The sequence below is a fragment of the Bombyx mori genome, chromosome 28 (genome assembly GCF_030269925.1).
Source record: "Bombyx mori chromosome 28, ASM3026992v2".
NCBI classification, from domain to species: Eukaryota; Metazoa; Arthropoda; class Insecta; order Lepidoptera; family Bombycidae; genus Bombyx; species Bombyx mori.
Window position 1 is genome coordinate 4,686,614 of NC_085134.1, and position 19,451 is coordinate 4,706,064.

Sequence of the window (19,451 nt, forward strand, 5' to 3'; positions counted from 1 at the left end):
CCGTATCCGATTTGAGAGTACGAGCTAAGCGGTAGTAAGACCTTTGGGAGGGCGCGAGTCCTTCTAAGAAATCAGACCATCTGGCATCTCGGACTTCGGCGATGCGAGACTTTACGTCGCGTTGTAGGGCACGCATTCGAATACGATTTTCCGCGGTAGGATACCTGTCGTAGGCGCGTATCGAGGCGTTCTTAGCTCTAAGGAGTTCCCTAATATCGTCGGACAATTTGAAGCGGTGAAGGAAGTCCTCCGCTACAACTTGTTTCGATGACCTATCTAATGTCGAGGTGATGTGTGACGTTAAGATGTCTATGGCTTCAGCGGTATCCTGAGGAGACGGGATAGAGTCCGGGTTAAACGGGAGCGATGGTGGATCAGATTCAGCCAGGCTGATGCCCAGCGTGTGCCAATCCACCACAGTCCTCGTGACGGGAACGGAATCGGGAGCGCGACCGAGCTTCATAACGACGGGACGGTGGTCTGAATCTAACTCTGAAACTACTTCGATCGAGTGTAAGCGCAGAGTTACGTTTTTTAATAACGCTATGTCGAGTATATCCGGGCGATGCGCGATATTTAGCGGGTAGTGAGTCGGGGTTAGCGGAGCGACGATATCGAAGGCGAGATCATCGACTAACGCGTCAAGCCGCCTGCCATTCGGGGTTGTGGTGTGTGAGTTCCACCTGATGTGTTTACAATTTAGGTCGCCCGCCAGAATGACAGAGCTCCCCATACCGAGCAGCGCCTCGATATCACTGCTTAGAACGATCTTATCCGGTGGAAGATAAACGGACGCGATAACGATCGGCGCGTGTCCCGTCAGTGAGATTCGGCACACTGATGCTTCGATATTAGCGAGCGCGGGAGGATCGAGCGGGACGCAATGCAGGGCTCTTCTATAGTAAATGACGGTACCACCACCACGGGCAGAGAGCCTGTCGTTCCTGACCATGTTATAGTTCGCGATTTTAGGGTCACGGCGCGCGGGCTTAAGTAGGGTCTCCTGCACTAAAAAGATATCAATTTGGTGGTCACGCAAAAAGTCAGAAACCTGATCACGTTGATTTGCGAGACCGTAAGCGTTAAAAAATCCTATCGTTACGGATAGGGGCTTTATTCTACTTATATACGCCATTGATTACCGGCGGAGTGAGGGGAGGACGTACGTATTTAATGACGCGTATACGTCGGCGTATTCCTGCACAACGGCGATAAAGTGTTGTGCAGTGGAGGCAGTGCGAATGGCGTCGCCCAAAGCGTTAACGCGCTCAAAGTTGATCGACTGAAAGAAGTCGATCGCTAAAGCGAGATTGTCGGACGCGGTCGGAGGGCAAGTCGCGGGAGAGGGACGAGTCGCGGGGGCGGGACGAATCGCGGAGGAGGGAGTTGTAGCCGTGTTCGTGTACGGCAGCGGTTTTGCCCAGGCCGAGACACTGGGCACCGCCGCCGGAACGAACGCTGGCTTAGCCTGCGACGCAGAGGGTGCCGAGGCTTTGATGTCTGGGCCGGAAGCTCGGAGGCGGTTTTGGCGGGCGACGCGGCGATTTATTTTAGGGGCTCGGGGGCAACCACGGTAATTCGCGGGGTGGCCCTGTGTTCGACACAGGACGCAGCTAGGCGGTTCCGTCGCGGTTTTTTGGTCGCGAGCGCAGAGGGCCGTGGCGTGATCGCCCAAACACTTAACACATCGGGGGCGCGCGTGACAGTTACGGGAAGAGTGCCCGTACAATTGACAGTTATGGCACTGGCTAGGAGTGCCTTTTTTATGGGGGGCTTCGACAGCGATACCAGAGAGCCTACAGACGGTCTGTGTGTTAAAGATTTTCTTACCCTCGGGGGTAGGCTGGAGAGCGACTAGAACCATATTATATGGCTCCCTACCGCGACCGGTGTGCATACGGTGCACAGAATTCACTGGTAGGCCTTGTTCTAACAGGTCGGCTTTTACGAGCTCTACATCTAACTCTTTAGGGATTCCGCGTATTACAACGCGGAGTTCGCGCTCCTCCTGGAGCGTATACGTATGGAAACTTATACGCTCCTTACGGAGGTAAGAAGAGAGGGCCCTATGGTCGTCGGGTGTTTGAACCTTAATTTGAATGCCGTTCGCGAGGTTACGGGCATTCGTGAAATTTATATTTTTGGCCTTAAGGGCCAGGCAAACTCGATCCCAAGCTGCCTTCTCCTGAAGGATAACCGGGGGAGGGGTCTGGGTTTTATTTTGTGCCACCGGACGCGGCGACGGAGTGGCACGGGCTGGGGGCGCAACGGGAGTCTGAGGGCGGGGGCGCGACGCGTTCACGGCTTTGCTAATTTTAGCGGCCGCGGGAGCTCGAGACTCCGCGGCACGCTTCTTACCCTTCTGTACCAGGGTGAATCCATCCGTCGATGAGGCGGGGGCGAGGTCGACCTCCATGTCCGAGTCAGAGTCGGAGCACGAGGGTGCAGGCGACCTACGAGCAAGTGTAGGTGTTTTAGAGGGCGCGACGGAGGCCGCGGATGATCGCTCAGCTGAAACGATGGTCACGGCGGACGACGCAGCAGCTTTTCTCGCCAGTATAGGCGACACGGGAGCGGCAGGCACGACAGAGGCTGCGGTGCTCAATGCAGAAGCTCTGCACGCAGGTACAGGCGACGCAGGAGCAGCGAGCGCGGCGGAGTCCTCGAGAGGGCTCGCAGTGTGATTGGCCTTGAAGGCCAAAAACTCCGAGGCGAGCTGTGGGTGGCGAAGTCGGAGGAATTCCGCGAATACAGCGTCCATGATCGCTGAGTACCCAGGTGGGGCGGCCCCGGGTCTTGAAAACACTCGCCTTGCGGCGAGGCCCCAACTTCTCGGACCTGAGCGGTTCTATTGAACACAGGTGGCAATGCGGCGCGATTACTACAGGACAAAGAAAAAGCACAACAAAACAGAAATTACGAAAAGAAACAAAACAAATAAATACTTGCAGGAAACCACTTTGTCGGCAGATGTACCACGAACACAGAAACAACAAAAGGAAACAAAACAAATAAAAACTTCCAGAAAGAGCACTTAGTCGGCAGATGTACCACAAACACAGGCCGCGCGAACAATGGCCGGGCTAACAAAAGCCGGGCGAACAAAGACCGGGCGATCGAGTGGACGATGAGCACGTCCGCACGTGACGGGTGCCTCTATCGGAATGGGTTATTCGTTCATAGCTTCAGCAGCAACAGAGTGATGATACATATAAATGCCCACAATAGCCGATTGGATACGTACCTACCCATCCATTTATAACAAGAAGTTTCTAAGTTCACGTAGACATTCGCTTCCTGAGATCTCCAGACTCTGGTTATTTTCTTTTTATTGCTTACCTTTTTTTTATTGCTTAGATGGGTGCACGAGCTCACAGCCCACCTGTTGTTAAGTGGTTACTGGAGCCCATAGACATCCACAACGTAAATGCGCCACTCACCTTGAGCTATAAGTTCTAAGGTCTCAGTTTTTACAGTACAAAGGCTGTACCATTCGAAGCGCATTACTGCTTCACGACAGAAATAGGCAGGGTGGTGGTATTTACCTGTGCGGACTCAAGAAACGTCATACCACCAATAAGCATTTACTTAACTACATCGCTTCCTGGAACAATAAAAAGAAAATCTAAAATCCTTGGACGATCCTCCAAACCGTATCTTTCATATGCAAGCCATAAAGCCATAAAGAGATTCCGTAAGTCGTTGGCGTATGAATAAAACATTGTGCAGGCGACCCGAGGTCCAATCGGCAGGTGCTTTTAATAAATAAATAATGATAGCCCTGAGATTTCTCTGGGAATCTTAGGCAGAACGATTTGGAAATAATTAGCGATGGACTTCCCGACCCATCGAAATGTCATAGAAATCGGTTTTCTTTTTTTAGCTTATGATGTCGTACAAGGGAATGCTTTAACAGAGCTGTCTCTGAGTGCTTCATAATTCGACAAGTTTAATGCGAGGCATATTTTGTTCATTCTTGAAGCAGTTGCACGGTGTGGAAAACTGGGACAAGTATCACATATAGCCATATAATTGTAACTTTAATCTCGCACCAAAGAGTAGGATTTTTTTTTATATTGCTTAGATAGTTGGACGAGTTCACAGTCCACCTGATGTTAAGTGGTTACTGGAGCCCATAGACATCTAAGTTCTCAGTATATTTACAACGGCTGCCCCGCCCTTCAAACCGAAACACATTACTGCTTCACGGCAGAAATAGGCCGGGCGGTGGTACCTACCCGCGCGGACTCACAAGAGGTCCTACCACCAGTAATTACGCAAATTATAATTTTGCGGGTTTGATTTTTATTACACGATGTTATTCCTTCACCGTGGAAGTCAATCGTCAACATTTGTTAAGTACGTATTTCGGATAACTAAGAATAACTTAATAGATTGGACCCGATTCATTTGCCTTTATACTGGAATTAAAAGGGTCTAACACCTAAAATTAGCACTCACATTGACGTCACTTTAAACTAAAATAGGTTCAATACCAAGTAGACAATTATCAGAATATTTTTCCTCCAAATAAACTGACTGGATCAGCCATGCACACCTCATTTCATTTAAGTTGACCTTTAATTTCACTCAGTAATGAGCGGAACATCGAAATTAAAAACTCCAAAAACCATATCGACAGATTACGGGCGTAAAAAATCAAATCAAAATTTTCCTCTCAGTTAATAAAGCCTTGATTTTGAGTCAATGAAAGAAAAAAAAAACAGACTTAATAAATTTTAATATTCGAAAACGAATGAGCTCAAATTTACATTTTCAAAAAAATAATTGAATCCATTTAAAAGCAATTGGGCGAAGTGCGCGAAGAGGCTAACATGGATCTATGATATTTTTTTTAACGGTACTTTATAGAGAAAAATATTTTTTCAATCTTAGCAGAAATAGAAAACATCAATATATTATGTTCTGAAGTCCGTCAGGACAATTGCTTTGTTGGGGTAAATTTTAAGAGGACAGTTCGTCGACCCCAAAATTTTTAATCACATTTATCATCGACAATGGTTAGTCGAAAGAAAGAAAAAGAGAGAGAGAGTATGCTTATCCATCTCAGTGGATAAAAAAGTTTTCGCTGAAAGAGCCAATTGAGGTGGCGCCACAGTAGCAAAGTGGAAAGATTAAAAAAATACAGCGCCATAACTACACTCTGTTTAAAATTGGTATATTCATATAATTTCCACTTCCGACACTAGCGCTATTTCCATTAGTGTTCTAACAGGTGGATATTTTGCTATTTACAAGTGGATATTTTTTCAACTTGTCCCTGATACAGGATGATGCTCCTTACCTCTACCATCCATACGATAAAAAAAGAGAATGTTCAATATTACTATAATTTCTCAATCAATTTCTGCCGTGAAGCATTCGTTCATTCTGATCTGTTAACCACCTTTTCAAACGTACTAAGAAGGACTACAGAATTATCTGGGCCTCAGTTAGCTAAGATCACGTCCACTAGAAGAAACAGAAATAAACCAACAAAATTTATCTTTACATTTACAATTCAGATTCTTCAAAGACAATTCAAATCTTAACAAGTATATTGAAAACTACAAATTTGCGTTTATTAGCTAAACGTAACGCCTCTGAGTCAAAAACATTGTAGTTTCAATTATACTCCAACCTCAGTACCAGTATTAGCACTTAACACAGCCACAACTACTTACCGGATGATAACGGTTGAAATGGCGCATCGTTTCCGACTCTTTCGAAAAAGACTATAGAAATAATGTAAAATGAGCAAAGAAAAAACTTATTACGTATTTGGGAGGACCTCTTGTGAGTCCGCGCGGGTAGGTACAACAACCCCTGCCTATTTCCGCCGTGAAGCAGTAATGCGTTTCGGTTCGAAGGGTGGGGTAGCCGTTGTAACTATACTGAGACCTTAGAACTTATATCTCAAGGCGGGTGGCGCATTTACGTCGTAGATGTCTATGGGCTCCAGTAACCACTTTACACCAGGTGGACTGTGAGCTCGTCCACCCACCAAAGCAATAGAATTTTTTTTTATCAATAAATTAAATTGAACGGTCTGTTTTTCCGATCCGATTTTCATATATATGTATACACATATGTATAACTTTACTGGTGGTAGAACGTCTTGGGAGCCCGCACGAGTGAATACCACCACTCTGCTTATTTCTGCAGTAGCAGAAACAGCAAGGCATTTGCAATGTATTTGTGAAGCAGTAATGGATTTCGGTTTGAAGGATGGCTTAGCCGTTCAACTATTCAAACTAAGGCTTAGAACTGGTATCTCAAGGTGGGTGGCGGCATTTACGTTGTTGATGCCTATGGGCTCCAGTGACCATTTAATACTAGATGGGTCGTGAGCCGGTTAACCGATATTTGCAATAAAATAAAAACAGAAATAAATACTTTTTTCAAATTTATTTATTTAAATAGTATTTATAATTTTTTGAATTGTGATTTGTTGACAGCTTATCATATTATTATATTACTAGCGACCCGCCCTCGCTTCGCTTCGGAAACATTAAAACACACATGAAACAAAAAAAAAAAATTAAAAAAAAAAAAAAAGTAGCCTATGTTCATCAGGGACAATGTCGGCTTCTAATGTAAAAAGAATTTTTCAAATCGGTCCAGTAGTTTTGGAGCCTATTCGAAACAAACAAACAAACAAATCTTTCCTCTTTATAATATTAGTATAGATACATATTTATATTGTAGGTACGCACGCATGTCCTATCAAATGTTTATATTTTCTCATCTATTTTGGTTAGAATTAAGAAGAGCAGGCCAGTTGCCTTCTCACCTCACTTTCGTAGGTCTTCGTACAACAAAAAATTCTCAATAAAAATGTTTTTACATAATAATTGGTGAGGGAATCGACGAATGACGTCGTTCGGGTAATTCCTTAATTTATATTCACTTCAATACAGAATTCAAATGGGTACAGACATAATTTACTTCTTTTTGGGAAACTTCTGTTTCTTGAATCTAAATCGGCTAAAGCAAATTTGGCAGATTTTTATTTTCTCGAAAATTGAAATATGATTTGATTACAAATGATTTTCACAAAAACTTTTTTTTTAATAGTGTGAGGTAATATTGTCATGATTAATATTATACTGTGTTTTTCTATACTTAGAAATAAAATAGAATACGTAGAAAGAGTTCACAAACCATCTGCTGTTAAGTGATTGTCGGAGTCAATAGTTTTTTGTTTGTTTTATTGCTTAGATGGGTGGATGAGCTCACAGCCCACCTGGTGTTAAGTGGTTACTGGAGCCCATAGACATATACAACGTAAATGCGTCACCCACCTTGAGATATAAGTTCTAAGGGTCTCAGTATAGTTACAACGGCTGCCCCACCATTCAAACCCAAACGCATTACTGCTTCACGGCAGAAATAAGCAGGGCGGTGGTACCTATCCGCGCGGACTAACAAGAGGTCCTACTACCAGTAATTACGCAAATTATAATTTTGCAGGTTTGATTTTTATTACACGATGTTATTTATCACCGTGGAAGTCAATCGTGAACATTTCATCATAATGGCGCCATCCAACTTGGGACGCTATATCGAAATCTCAACAATATTGTATCTAAAATGTTGCATGTCTCAACACCAAATCCTCAGAGCCGCAAGACCTTTGATGATTGAAACACAAATCGTATATTCATTAATAATTTACATGCCAATTCATCAGTACAACATACACGCGATCAACATATTCAGGATTACGGTAGGAAATAATTTCATTTTCAGAACAGTACATTTGAGAACGAAACTGTTTTAGACGCTACTGTAATTACTACGTTCCTTTACTAGGTAATTATTACAGAACATAAGCTATTCGACAATTGTCTGAATCTCGCTAAGTACGATAGCAAGATAAGCTTGCATATTATACAGGGTGTCCCAGAAAGAATGTATAATCCTCAAACACCTCACAGTGGAGCTATAGGGGACTCAAAAAAAAAAAATTTCTTAAGTAGTACCCAAAGTCAAAATAAAGAAAAAATACCAAACTTCATGATTAAAATTTAAGTTCAGATTAACTTTGATAAAAAATTACACTAGCTACTCATACGATTTCTTGCATATCCCTTAGAATAGTCCATGTAGAATATTATAACACCAAAAAACCTATGGATTTCATTTATTTGTAGCTGTTGTATATTCCAGAAACGCACAGCGGTATGGAAAATATCAACTTTTTTTTTAAATACGTAATTTGGGTACTACCTGAGTTATTTCTTTATTGTTCCCTATAGCTCTACTATGAGGTTTTTCGGGATTATCCATTCTTTCTGGGACACCCTGTATACAAATTCCGAACAATAACATTCGGACCGTCGTGGTTTACTAAGCAATTTTGCCCACTTGCTAGAAGATCTTCCCTTTCTTGCTACTCCCAAACTACCATAACAATTAAGTGCACTTATGGGGCTATTCCGTAGTATGTTGTTTTAATGTTCTGGCCTGATCAGTCCCTAAAGTCATATTAAAGGGATAGGCTAATCTTTATGCTACATAGCTCACAGAAAATCAAAGTTTATCTCAACAACTTTAAGCAATTGAAATACAATGCGTATTAATAATAACTTGAAGGAACGTAATTACCAAAACCAGGATAATGTGACCATTAATTAATATATAAGGTCATGAATACACTGCTAGTAAAATCATTCAAAGCCGATAAAATCGGTTTTCCAAATGGGCTATCAATGTATGTTTAAAAAATTTGTAATAATACCAATCTAAATGCAGTACGATTTTATTATCTTCGCTCTCCTCCTCTAACCGTTCCCTCACTTTTTTTTACCTACCTAAGCTGATAGCCTTGAGAGGCTATTTCAGCGTAGCCTTAGCTAGTAGGCCAGAGCTCACGGGGCTCAAGCCGGAGTGACGCTAACACTGACCGTAGCAAGAGCAGTGCTTCGCAGAATCTACCACCGGATCAGAAACGCGACCCACTGAGAAGATCCGGCGAGAAACTCAGTGGGCTGTGTCTGTGGGATTCCCTCACTAATGAGGATTGTGACATCGATGGAAACGCTGCAGCCATCTCCTCCACTTACTCCGAACTTCAACCTGATGCCCTGATTTATTATATTCTACTTGGTATAAAATATCCCAAATATGATTCTCGAGCTATTGAAACATTATGTCCAGCAGTGGACGTCAGTGGGTTGATGATGATGATGAAACCTTATCACCTCACGGTAGACGGTTGAATTTACGCTGTAACATAAATGGTCTGCGCTTACTTTGAGGATAAGACGCTAGGTGTACTAATTTTGAGCCCGCAACTGTACCGGTTTTTGGATCCCGTAGGAAACACCAATTTTTATAATGAAATGCGTAATTAACAAATGCTCACGAATGACTTCCACGGTGAAGAAACAAGATCGTGCATAAAAATCAAACCCGCATAATTATTATTTGCGTAATTACTGGTGGCAGGAGGTCTTGTGAGTCCGCACGGGTAGGTACCACTACCCCGCTTCTTTCTGCCGTGAAGCAGTAATGCGTTTTGGTTTGACAGGTGGGGCAGCCGTTGTAACTATACTGAGACCTAAGAACTCATATCTCAAGATGGGTTACGGAATTGCTAGGACATGTTAGGATATAGCCTTTTTTTTTTTTTTATTGTCAGGAGGAAATCGCCGGACTTCCGCCCTTCACTGGGGATGAAGGGCGGGGCATGTCGGAGTCGAACCGACTAAAACCTCCTGTCTCTCAACAACCAACGTCCAAACCTCGCATGAGACAAAACTCATGAAAAGGCAAAGGGGGGAAAGTGAAGCGTTTAGTGCGGAGCACATCTCTCCCATCACCCTCCCCCTCGGGACGCCGGACTGGCGGTCGTCGGCGCCACGACCACCAGCCCTCTCGGTCGGCAGGCTATCCGAAGCCCGCCTAGATGGCGCCGGTTAGAATGGTCTATCCTACGGAATACCCCGCTGGGTCAGAACCAGCGTGGGTTGAGGATAGCCGGCCTTCCATCACCCGGATGCTCATGCATAAAACGCGTGCAGAGCAGCTTGCACGTCGTCTTCTTAGGCCCCCTTCGCCGGTCCCCAGGCCGACATGTGAGGGGACCCGAAACACTTAGAGGGCCAGGGCTTGGGCGATATCCGCCTCCCTGGCCCCCGCTCGACGGCGGCGGGCCTGTGCGTCTCTCACGCGCCCCGCCGCCTCCTTCTGCGAGATGGTGCACTCGCAGAAGTCGAGCATCGCCTTCCACGACTCGTCGTCACCGAGCATCGATGCCACAACACTCGGCAACGACAAGTCGTTTCCTATTTTTGCGACGAGGACACGGCGCCACCCCTCCCATGCGGGGCAGGCGACGAGCGTGTGCTCCGCCGTGTCCAAGTCGCAACCACAATGGTGGCACTCTGCCGTCGGCTCGGCTCCGATCCGGTGCAGGAACTCACCGAAGCAACCATGCCCAGTGAGCACCTGCGTGAGCCGGAAAGTGAGGCGTCCTCTGTCACGATTCACCCAGTTCACAAGAACCGGGCGAATCGCCTCGACGGTCCTACGACCAGCCGAAGGATCGGCCAGCCGTCTAGACCATGACTCCAGTACGGACCGCCGAGATTGGGCCCTCCGCACTCTGACCACACTGGGGCTGGGACGCGCCACGCCCCGTACACGAAGGTCAGCCCGCCACTGATAGTCAGCAGCGAGCGCCTCCGCCTCCAGGACCCAAGGCGGCGTCCCAGCCAGTACACACGCCGCCTCGAAAGAGATGGTGCGATAACCACGGATGATAGGATATAGCCTACACGGGTAAATTGTCTGACTAATATTGCCGTGGAGCAATAACGTGTTTCGGTTTGAAGGGTGGGGCCAGCCGTTTTACCGTAAAACAACGTGTGCCAAACTTTTGAGATATTTAAAGAGAAGAAAATAAAGAATAATTTAGCGTGTAAGTGGACTATATTTTCAGTCAGGTTGACGTTTCTGTGTCATCCTTGGAAATAAATATTAAAGGATTACGCTCCGCGGAAATGCTAGCTCGCTTTACATTGAGCACAGGGCATGTTGATACGCTTAGCGATTTGTAAACGTTGAAGAAATCGAATATAAAACTGAAATGTTTTATGAATATACTATAATATGAATATTGAGATTACATGAATATTATAATTTTTGAAATAGCGTTACCTTCAGACATTTCTTCAGACACACTTCGTCGTGTGTTTTACCCGCCCTTAATCACTCGTGTGCTATATACCTAGTACATTATCAATGTCTTGATAGTATTCGAAATCAAATGAAATAAGATGAAAAATTTCTATGTGTGCTTCTTCTAAATTTTACAGTCAGGTACGCATAAAAAAAATTAAAAAGGCTAGAAGTTAAATAATGAGCTGATCAAAAATTTCTAGATTTATCTGTTACAGTCTGATTCCGGTATAAACTTCCCTCTATGGTGGTTTCTGAGTGCCACGACATGTCCTTCTTCGACCAAAGTTGGATAAGAAACTCTGAAGTGGCTGTCATCCACTCAAGAATGCAATTGGTAGGCAGCGGCTTGGCTCTGTCCTTGGCATTGCTGACGTCCATGAGCGACGGTAAGCACTTACCATCAGATGGTCCGTATGCTCGTCTGCCTACAAAGGCAGTAAAATAAAATATAAAAAAGTACTTGTGTGTGTACTTTATTTTTTTTATTGCTTAGATGGGTGGACGAGCTTACAGCCCACCTGGTGTTAAGTGGTTACTGGAGCCCATAGACATCTACGACGTAAATGGGTCATCCACCTTGAGATATAAGTTCTAAGGTGTCAAGTAAAGTTACAACGGCTGCCCCACCCTTCAAACCGAAACGCGTTACTGTTTCACGGCAGAAATAGGCAGGGTGGTGGTACCTCCCTCGGCGTGGAGGGGGGCATCAAGGTCCGGCAGACGGCCAACGGGGCTCGTCTTATAGAGTGCCCCGGCCCCAACACAAACGCCGCGGCCGAAAAATTGGCGGCCCGGCTGAGGGAGATCCTGCCGGATCCCGAGGTGGTGCGCATCGCGCGGCCCGTGAAGATGGGAGAAGTAAAAATCACGGGCCTCGACGAGTGCGCCACAAAGGAGGAGGTCGCCTCGGCCATCGCGTCGCAGGGCAACTGCGCCCTCGCCGACGTCAAAGTCGGGGAGCTCCGGGCAACCTACTCTGGTACCCGGACGGCGTGGGCGCGTTGCCCCATTGCAACGGCGAACCTCCTGGCCACCCCTCCACAGGGTCGGCCTTCAGATAGCCCAGGGAGACTGCGCGTGGGCTGGGTGATGGCCCACGTGCAACTGCAGGAGAGCAGGCCGTGGCGTTGTCTTCGGTGCTTCGGCACTGGCCACGGCCTCGCCAAGTGCCCCTCGACCGTGGACCGCAGCGACCTGTGTTTCCGCTGCGGCCAACCGGGGCACAAGGCAGCCTCCTGCACCACAGCCGCGCCGCACTGCGTCTTGTGCGACGCGGCTAAAAGGAAGGCCGACCACCGGGCCGGGGGCCCGGCGTGTAAATCCGCCCCCTCCTCTACAAAAACGAGGAGGGGCGGAAAGAAAAAGAAGCCGGCTGCAAAAAGGGCAGCCGGTGAGTCAGTTCCCGCCGCGGCACCAGAGCAGCCGCAAGGCGGGACAGACGAGGGAGCGATGGACGTAGCCCCGTAATGGGTTGCGTCCATCGCTTCCTCCAAAGTAATTTGAACCACTCCGCCAGGGCACAGGATCTCCTCGTCCACACCATGGCGGAGTGGTCAATCGACGTCGCTGTCGCCGCGGAGCCGTACTTCGTCCCCACCGACCAGGACTGCTGGATGGGGGACGTCGACGGCTCCGTGGCCATTGTGTTGAGACAGTCCGCGGCGTTACCCCCCTTGGAAATGGTGGCCAGGGGACCCGGGTACGTCGCGGCTAGGATCGACGGAACCGTCGTGATCGGGGCGTACTTTTCTCCGAACAGGAGCCTCGCCGAGTTCGAGCGGTTTCTGGGCGGGCTCGAGGCGCTTTTACACCGCCTCGGGTCCCGCCCTGTCATCGTCGCGGGGGACCTCAATGCCAAGTGTACGGCTTGGGGTTCCCCCCGCACGGATTCGCGAGGCGGGGCCCTTTCGGAGTGGGCGATCGCGACCGGCCTCTGTCTCCTAAACAGAGGCACGGTCGCGACTTGCGTGCGGTGGAACGGGGAATCTCACGTGGACGTGACGTTCGCGTCCCCGTCCGCCGTGCGCCGCACCCGCGGCTGGCGCGTACTCGAGGGGGCGGAGACGCTCTCGGACCACAGATACGTCCGATTCGAGCTCTCCGCCTCCTCCTTGTCATCGTCGTCAGCCGCGGGCGCCCGCGGCGAGGAGGAGCTCCCGCAAGGTGCGCCCCGTTCGTTCCCCAGGTGGGCCTTGAAACGGATGAACAAGGAGTTGCTGATGGAGGCGGCCGCTGTTGCTGCGTGGGCGCCAAAACCCGCGCGGCTCGCGGACGTGGATGCGGAGGTCGACTGGTTCCGGGGCACCATGGCAAACATTTGCGATGCCGCCATGCCCCGGGTCGGCCCCCGAGCACCACGTGGGGGTGCGTTCTGGTGGTCGCCCGAGATCGCAAGACTCCGAGAGGAGTGCGTGAGGGCGCGCCGCCGGAGCGCACGCCACCGCCGCCGCCGTCGTCGCGACGCTGCGTTCGCGGAGACGGCGGCCCAGCTGCACGCTGACTGTCGTCAAAAGCAGACGGCGCTGCAGCTGGCCATCAGCGAGGCCAAGAAGCAGAGCATGAAGACTCTCCTGGAGTCGCTCGACGAAGATCCCTGGGGGCGCCCATACAAGATGGTTCGCAGGAAACTGCAACCGTGGGCGCTCCCGGTGACCGAGCGGCTCCAGCCTCGGCAGCTGCGGGAAATTGTTGCGGCACTCTTCCCGCCGGCAGCGGGGGGGGACTTTGAGCCCCCCCAGATGGACGCCACGTGGGGCACGCCTCCACGTCGCCCCAGCGTTCCCGCTGCCGAGGAGCCCCCTCCCCCTATCACGGGGGCGGAGATCCATGCGGCTGTGTCCAAAATGAGAGCGAAGGACACGGCCCCCGGCCCTGACGGCGTTCACGGCCGGGTCTGGAGCTTGGCCTTCGAGGCCCTAGGGGACCGGCTCGGGGGGCTTTTCGAAGCGTGCCTCGAGTCGGGACGGTTCCCGTCGAAATGGAAGACGGGCAGACTGGTCCTTCTGCGGAAGGACGGGCGCCCCGCGGACTCACCCGCGGGCTATCGCCCCATCGTGTTGCTGGACGAAGCGGGCAAGATGCTCGAGAGGATCGTCGCGGCCCGCATCGTCCGGCACCTGACCGAGACGGGTCCCGATCTTTCGGCGGAGCAATACGGCTTCAGAGAGGGCCGCTCGACTATCGACGCAATTCTGCGCGTGCGGGCCCTCTCCGATGAAGCCGTATCCCGGGGCGGGGTGGCGATGGCGTTATCCTTAGATGTAAGGAACGCCTTCAACACCCTGCCCTGGTCGGTGATCGCGGGGGCGCTGGAGTATCACGGCGTCCCCGCATACCTTCGCCGACTGATCGGCTCCTACCTCGAGGGCAGGTCGATCCAGTGCATCGGACACGGTGGGGCGATGTACCGCTTCCCCGTCGAGCGCGGTGTTCCGCAGGGGTCTGTCCTGGGCCCCCTGCTGTGGAAAATCGGCTACGACTGGGTCCTGCGGGGCGTCATTCGGGGTCCCCTCCCCGGGCTGAGCGTAATTTGTTACGCCGACGACACGTTGGTCGTGGCTCCGGGGAGGGACTACCGGGAGTCTGCCCGTCTGGCGTGCGCAGGCGTGGCACATGTCGTCACAAGGATCCGACGGCTGGGACTCGAGGTGGCGCTCGACAAAACCCAGGCCCTGTTGTTTCACGGGCCGGGACGAGCGCCGCCTCTGGGTGCCCACCTCGTGATCGGAGGCGTCCGCGTCTGGGTCGGGGTGACCGGTCTTCGGTACCTCGGCCTTGAACTGGATGGTCGGTGGAACTTCCGCGCTCACTTTGCGAAGTTGGGCCCTCGACTGATGGCGACGGCCGGCTCTTTGAGCCGGCTGCTTCCAAACGTCGGGGGTCCCGATCAGGTGGCGCGCCGCCTCTACATGGGGGTGGTGCGGTCGATGGCACTATACGGCGCGCCCGTATGGTGCCACGCCCTGACCCGCCAGAACGTCGCCGCGCTGCGACGTCCGCAGCGCGCGATCGCGGTCAGGGCGATCCGAGGATACCGCACCGTCTCCTTCGAGGCGGCGTGCTTGCTCGCCGGGGCGCCACCCTGGGACCTGGAGGCGGAGGCGCTCGCTGCCGATTACCGGTGGCGTAGCGACCTCCGCTCTAGGGGGGAAGGGCGCCCCGGCGAAGGAGTAGTTCGAGCGCGGAGGCTCCAATCTCGGCGGTCCGTGCTGGAGGCGTGGTCTCGCCGCTTGGCGGACCCGTCGGCCGGCCTCCGTACCGTCGAGGCGGTCCGTCCGGTCCTCGCGGACTGGGTGGGCCGCGACCGCGGATGCCTCACCTTCCGGCTGACGCAGATGTTGACCGGCCATGGGTGTTTTGGCCGGTACCTCTTTAAGATAGCCGGAAGGGAACCGACGGCGCAGTGCCACCACTGCGCGGACCGCGACGAGGAAGACACAGCGGAACACACGCTGGCGCGTTGCTCTGGATTCGACGAGCAACGCGCCGCCCTCGTCGCGGTCATTGGAGAGGACCTCTCGCTGCCGCGCGTCGTGGCTACGATGCTCGGCAGCGACGCGTCCTGGAAGGCGATGCTCGACTTCTGCGAGTCCACCATCTCGCAGAAGGAGGCGGCGGAGCGAGAGAGGGAGAGCTCTTCCCTTTCCGCACCGATCCGTCGCCGTCGAGCCGGGGGCCGGAGGCGGGAATACGCCCGTACGTCCCGGCCCCTGTAGGTGGCGGCCTCCCCCCGGTGAAGGTCAAGGGGCGACCTGAGGGGGTGAGGCCGCGCGGCGCGCTACCAGCACTCTAGCACGCTGCCGTGGAGTGAATAGAGCGACCGGTCGACGGTGTATCGCGTCCCGACCCGGCAGGCTGGTTCTGGTCCAGCGGGGTATTCCGGGACACCAGCGGAACCGTCTGGGCGGCCCGACGGGCTGCCGTACCGAGACGGCCGACGTTTTAGAGCCTTCGATTCGCCTCGAAGGCTCCGTCGGCTGGGCGTCCTTGGGGTGAGCCGCGCCGTCTGGTTGTAGTGTTGACCGCGGTAGCCCCCCTACCTCATCCGGGTTCTGACCTCGGAGGGGATCGGACGTCGGGTGTAAGAGTGCAGAGGAGTCGTTTAGTGGGTGGGCTCTAAAATCCTTGGGCCCGCGGTCTGCTCACAACACCATGCAGATCGTTGAGTCTCACATACCCCGCGCGCCCCTTTTGCGCGGGGACCTCGTAGGAGGTTCGGCCCTCTACCCGAAAAAAAAAAAAAAAAAAAAAAAAAAAAAAAAAAAAAAAAAAAAAAAAAAAAAAAAAAAAAAAAAAAGGGTGGTGGTACCTACCCGCGCGGACTCACAAGATGTCCTACCACCAGTAAAAAACCTTTTAAGGTAATAAAAAAAATACGTATTCCTCTACGCTTCCGCTTCATTCATATATCACATCCTTTACTTAAGACGCATGCCCCGTGCCTCGCGCAACCAAAATACAACCCTAACAAATTTAGCCGATATTAATTTTATGTCGTAAAATTATAAACATGTGTTTCAAGAGTTAATACCGTCTTAAACCGTCCAGATTACACTCGTAAAGCCTTTATGTGGATCGTAAAGACGAAAATTCGCATCAGATTTCTTTTGTTTATGATACCCCGGTACTTCATAAAGATTAATAATATGAATGAGAGATGCCGGTAAGAATGAAAGTTAATTTAACGTTATTATTTGATGAAACAACTTGAAAATTATTTTCCTAGAGGGCTTTATTAAGGTTCAGTATTTATTAAGGCTCAGATTAAAAATATAAACTGAAAGTATTTTTTTATTTAGTAAGTATTGTGCAGTCGTCGTGGCCTAAAGGATAAGACGTCCGGTGCATGCGTGTTGAGTGATGCACCGGTGTTCGAATCTCAGGTGGGTACCGATTTTTCTAATGAACTCGTACTCAACGTAATAACTCAAATATTTGTTGAGTACTCGAACGTACTCAACAAATATTTACGATTGACTTCCACGGTGAAGGAATAACATCGTGTAATAAAAATCAAACCAAGGCTTTAAAAAGCTACATAACCTTTAAACTTTGAAACTCAAAAGCTACATGCCAAAATGTACATTTTTGTATCAAGGCAGTATATTTTAGGTTTTATAAAATATATGATATCGTCCTATTCATATGCTAATATTCATACTGTGAACCAAACTATAGTTCCAATGGGAATAAATAAATGTCGCGAGTTCTCTGAATGTGTTTTAAAATGTAAAGAGCAATTTTTACGTTGAAATATATTTTAAAAGTATGTAGCCTCTATGCGATTTTTCTTAAAAGAGGTTAATATGTTATAAAGATGACATAAATGGAATTTTGAATAATGAAACATTAGAAGAAGCGACATTAGAAATAATAAAGCATTTTTGAAGATTGAAATTTATAAAACATAAAAAAGTGGTGAGGCAATAATTTTAAATGTTGTTTCTCTTTATAGAGCAACTCAATTTGTGCTATTGTTTTATTTTTATTTTTTTTTTCAGGAGGAAATCGCCGGACTTCCGCCCTTCACTGGGGATGGAGGGCGGGGCATGTCGGAGTCGAACCGACTAAAACCTCCTGTCGCTCAAAAACCAGCATCCAAACCTCGCATGAGGCAGAGCTCATAAAAAGGCAAAGGGGGGAAAGTGAAGCGTTTAGTGTGGAACACATCTCTCCCATCACCCTCCCCCTCGGGACGCCGGACTGGCGGTCGTCGGCGCCACGACCACCAGACCTCTCGTTTTACTAGGCTAAACTTTATTTTGATGTAAATAAAATAATACATTATACCTAACTATAAAAAACTTTGAAAAGTCTACAATTGCTTGAGTTGACTACTGGTGATTGATTACTGGTGGTAGGACCTCTTGTGAGTCCGCACGGGTAGGTACCACCGCCCTGCCTATTTCTGCCGTGAAGCAGTAATACGTTTCGGTTTGAAGGGTAGGGCAGCCGTTGTAACTATACTGAGATCTTAGAACTTATATCTCAAGGTGGGTGACGCATTTACGTTGTAAATGTCTATGGGCTCCAGTAACCACTTAACACCAGGTGGGCTGTGAGCTCGTCCACACATCTAAGCAATAAAAATAAAATAAATAAAAAGTTGAGTCAACGAATGTCTTCGAATGAACACTTAAAATTCTGAATATGTATGATCAAAGTAATTAGACAAACCTTTCAAATATTTAACCAAATTTTTTATTTAACGTGTTTTAATTTAAAAACGCTACTACATATTAAATTTACTCTGAACATTACGCCTTTTAGTTAGGTTCCTGTATTATAGGCCTATCTAGGCAATTTAAAAGCTGATACATAATTTCCATTCGGACAATCTTCTATATATAAAAATGAATTGCTGTTCGTTAGTCTCGCTAAAACTCGAGAACGGTAAGACCGATGTGACTAATTTTGGTCTTGAATTGTTTGTGAAAGTCCAGAGAAGGTTTAAAAGGTTTAAATATGAAAATGCTCGGAATTAAATAAAAATTACAATTTTGTTTCTCCTTTGATGTCTCCTCCGTCGGACGCATTCCTTTTGTTTGTGTTATGTTTATTTTTTACAAAAGTTTAGGTATTTTATTTATAGACTGAGGCATTACGAAGTCTGCCGGGTCAGCTAGTAATTAATAAATCTGTATTTTTTAACATCTTAATAATTCCTACATTCTCAATATATGAATAACATCATAGCGAATATTTATGGCATTGACTTAGTTTTGTTTTTCTTCACGAACAACTTTGATTTAGTCTCTAAGAAATACAAGGAAACATTCATTGAGTTAGAAAGCTAATTCCACTATTATTGTTTGTTATTGAATTTTTATCCTTCAGGAGTTTAGTTAGTGATTCTGGGAACATAGTCTGTATTCTCTAATCGTAAAGAAGAAAGCGCAATACAACCAAACTGCTATACTTTAGACGCTGTTATTTCTGTTTGTAGTTTTTTTTGCCAATACACGTAAATGCCAATAAATAAATAAATATCCACCAACAATCACGCCAAGTTAACTGGTCCCGTGCTAAGTTCGTAAAAAACTTGTGTTACAAGTATCAGATAACGGAAATAAATGTAAGATTTTTATTATACACATACATAATATGTTTAATATACATCCATAACCCTGGAAAATACATTTTATATTTATCATACAAATATCGTCCCTTGGCGGGATTCGAACCCGCGACCCCCTTGTGTAGTGACCATGTCACTTACCACTACACCAGACGGCCGTTAAATATAATAATATAAATAAATA

General features: G+C 48.4%; 1 long non-coding RNA gene across 1 annotated transcript; it reads left to right on the forward strand.

The window, feature by feature from the left end:
* The first annotated feature begins 17,493 nt into the window (after positions 1-17,493).
* Positions 17,494-18,446, forward strand: LOC134201626 (uncharacterized). The gene is made up of 2 exons (XR_009976996.1): positions 17,494-17,607; positions 17,691-18,446. It is a non-coding gene; the product is annotated as an uncharacterized LOC134201626 (long non-coding RNA).
* The last annotated feature ends 1,005 nt before the right edge of the window (positions 18,447-19,451 follow it).